The 3,469-nt window shown below is 38.5% G+C and overlaps 1 pseudogene; it reads left to right on the top strand.

Annotated features, from left to right (window-relative positions):
- Positions 1 to 545: 545 nt before the first annotated feature.
- LOC109569880 (large ribosomal subunit protein eL6 pseudogene) lies at positions 546 to 1,453 on the top strand (annotated as a pseudogene).
- Positions 1,454 to 3,469: the final 2,016 nt, after the last annotated feature.

Below are 3,469 nucleotides of genomic sequence, written 5' to 3'. Positions count from 1 at the left end.
CCTGATTTCTCCCTTCTGAAATAACGATACCTATTCTATTCCTTGGAGAAGGAAATGGCAACCCACTCCAGTGTTCTTGCCTGGAGAATCCCAGGGACGGGGGAGCCTGGTGGGCTGCCGTCTATGGGGTCGCACAGAGTCGGACATGACTGAAGTGACTTAGCATAGCATAGCATAGCATTCTATTCCTGTCCCATCATTGTGTTTTGGATGCACTATATGTTGGAAGTGCATCACTTATCTGGTTTCATAGACTGGAGAGGAAATTTCCCTCGGGATGAATCATCCCTGGAGTCTCTGTCATATCTGATTTACATATACAGTCAGCCATTGGCATCCACAGGTTGTGCCCACAGATTTAACGAACTGAACAACAATCAAAAATTTTTTTCAGAAAGCTTCAAAACCCAAAAATTCAATTTGCTGTGTGGCAGCAATTATTTACATATCACTTATACTATATTTACAAGTTACTGCATAGCATTTACATTGTGTTAGGTATTACAAGTAATCTAGAGATTATTTAAAGTATAAAAGTGCAGCTCTTTCCCATCTTGCAAGATGGCGGGTGAAAAGGCTGAGAAGCCAGATACTAAGGAGAAAAAACCTGAAGCCAAGAAGGCTGATGCTGGCAACAAGGCTAAAAAGGTGGAAAAGGTGAAGAAAGTTAAGAAGGGGAAGCCCCACTGCAGCCGAAATCCTGTCCTGGTCAGAGGAATTGGCAGATATTCCCGATCAGCCATGTACTCCAGAAAGGCCTTGTACAAGAGAAAGTATTCAGCAGCTAAATCCAAGGTCGAAAAGAAAAAGAAGGTTCGTGTTCTTGCTACTGTCACAAAACCAGTTGGTGGAGACAAGAATGGTGGTACCCGAGTGGTCAAACTTCACAAAATGCCTAGGTATTACCCTACTGAAGATGTGCCTCAAAAACTGTTGAGTCATGGCAAAAAACCCTTCAGTAAGCATGTGAGGAAGCTGCGTGCCATCATCACTCCTGGGACCATTCTGATCATCCTCACTGGGTGCCACAGAGGCAAGAGGGTCGTTTTCCTGAAGCAGCTGGGCAGTGGCTTGCTACTTGTGACTGGGCCTCTATCCCTCAATCAAGTTCCTCTGCGTAGAACACACCAGAAATTTGTCATTGCCACCTCCACCAAAATCGATATCAGTGATGTGAAAATCCCAGAACATCTCACTGACACTTACTTCAAGAAGAAGAAGCTGCGTAAACCCAGACACCAGGAGGGCGAGATCTTCGATACAGAGAGAGAGAAATACGAGATCACAGAGCAGCGCAAGGTTGATCAGAAAGCTGTGGACTCACAAATTCTGCGAAGAATCAAAGCTGTCCCTCAGCTCCAGGGCTACCTCCGCTCCGTGTTTGCTCTCACAAATGGAATTTATCCTCACAAAGTAGTGTTCTGAACTTCTTGCAAAGAACCTAATTAAATAACTTGTCATTTCCAAAAAAAAATAAAATAAAGTATATAAGTGCAAGCTATATGCAAACCCTACATCACTTTATATAAGGAAGTTAGACTTTGGTATTTGAGGGAGTCCTGGAAGCAATACCTTCTTGGTTATCAAGGTAATGGCTGTATTTGGATTACATCTGGGACTTTGGACTTAAGAGTTGATACTGGAACCAATTGAGACTTTTAAAGGTGTTGAGATGAAATGAGTATCCTGTGTGTGGGAAGGATATAAATTTTGAAGGGCCAGGAAAGAATGTGAGAGACTGAATGTTCTCCAAAATTCATATGCTAAAACTTTAACCTTCAATATGGTGCTGTTAGTAGGTAAGACCCCTGGGAGGTCATTAATTGAATAATAAAGACTGGATCCCCTATGATGAGATTAGTGTCTTTGTAAGATGAGAAAGAGACACCAGAGCTTCCTCTTCCACCATGGAAGGATACGGAAAGAGAGCAGCTTTCCACAAGCCAGAAAGAGGGCCCTATTTTTAAAGAACCAAATTTGCCAGCATCTTGATCTTGGAATTCCCAGACTTCAGAACTCTGAGAAATAAATATTTGTTCTTTGAGCCACCTGGTCTACAGTGTTTTTTTTATAGCAGTCCAAGCTAAGGCAAGCTGCATATAGCATGAAATATAACTTCAAACTGGTTGAAACACTTAGGATATTGATTATCTAACGTTAATAGAAATCCAGAAGTATGGGTGCTTTTGTCCAGTTTAATCAAATCAATTCTGTTATCAAGGATCCAGGTTCTTTCTGTCCCTCTATTCAACTACCCACAATGTCAGCTTCATCTTAAAATTATCTCTCATGATTTCAAGTTGGCCGTCTTTGGCTATTAGAACTTCATGCTTTCTCGTTGTAATTGAACAAGAAAGAGAAAGACCTCTCCTACACTTATGGAATAAATGGCCTTTTCTACAACTTGATTGGTCAAAATAAATCATATATTAACCTTGCATCACTGCAAGTCTTCAAAGGAAGTCTATATATTAAATAACTTAGAGTAATAAGACTGCACCTCCTCTAGAATGGAGTCAGCTTTCCCTAAAATAGAAGAGGTGGAAACCCAAACTAAGATTATATTAGAAGGGAGAAAAAGGTGAATAACTGTCTGGTGGACAATAATATTATCTACTGCACAGTATATGCAACTCTTATTAAGGCCCAGTTTTATCTATGAATTCATGTTCTGAGATTTACTAAGGTTCCATTTTGCAGACAATACTGAATTATTGCTGAAGAAAAAAACAACTGCTTAAAAAGTTTACAGATCAGATCACACCAAGAGTATAATTATATGCTCACATAAGTGACTTCAAGTTCCAAAATAATTTCAAAAACTAAAGTATTGTCACACAAATAAGAGTTAAGTTGAATATCAGAATAAGTATATAGTGTTTGCAGTAATTATTTGTTATTTTCAATGCCTCTTATCCAGTTTTTCAGTCAACTTTCTCCAGGTTACCCCAAAGTCAGTACATACACTTTTTTTCTGTCTTCCTCAGGACAGTCTAACCTTGCTTCTATCCACTATATTTTATAGTGAATATAAAATATAACCATTATTAATGGACTCTCAAAATCCTAATCTTAACCCAGAATATAGGGAATATTATTTATGAGTGCTCCTGTAATCACTGATGACCTCAATCAGAATTTGAACTCAGTAAAAGATTTGGTCTCAGATAGATAACACACCTCCACAGTATAAGTCAAAAGATTAAAAATAACTCAAGGAAACTAGGTTAAGACATAATGGTCATCATTTACACTGACCCTTTACATTGAGCTCTTGAGGCTCCTGTTCATTGAAATTATAAGTACCTTGATAACCTTCATGTTTTTTCTCTCATCTTTGTGTTTTTACAAGTTCCTATAATCATGAGCTGGTGCACCTTTCTCTTCATTCATTATCATATTTAAATTTAATTAAAAAATTAATATCTTCACAATTTATAAATGGTCTTTTGACAGTACTTCACTACAG

The sequence above is a fragment of the Bos indicus genome, chromosome 15 (assembly GCF_029378745.1).
Source record: "Bos indicus isolate NIAB-ARS_2022 breed Sahiwal x Tharparkar chromosome 15, NIAB-ARS_B.indTharparkar_mat_pri_1.0, whole genome shotgun sequence".
NCBI classification, from domain to species: Eukaryota; Metazoa; Chordata; class Mammalia; order Artiodactyla; family Bovidae; genus Bos; species Bos indicus.
Note: the sequence above shows the minus strand (reverse complement) of the source record. Positions and strands in the feature narration are given on the sequence as shown.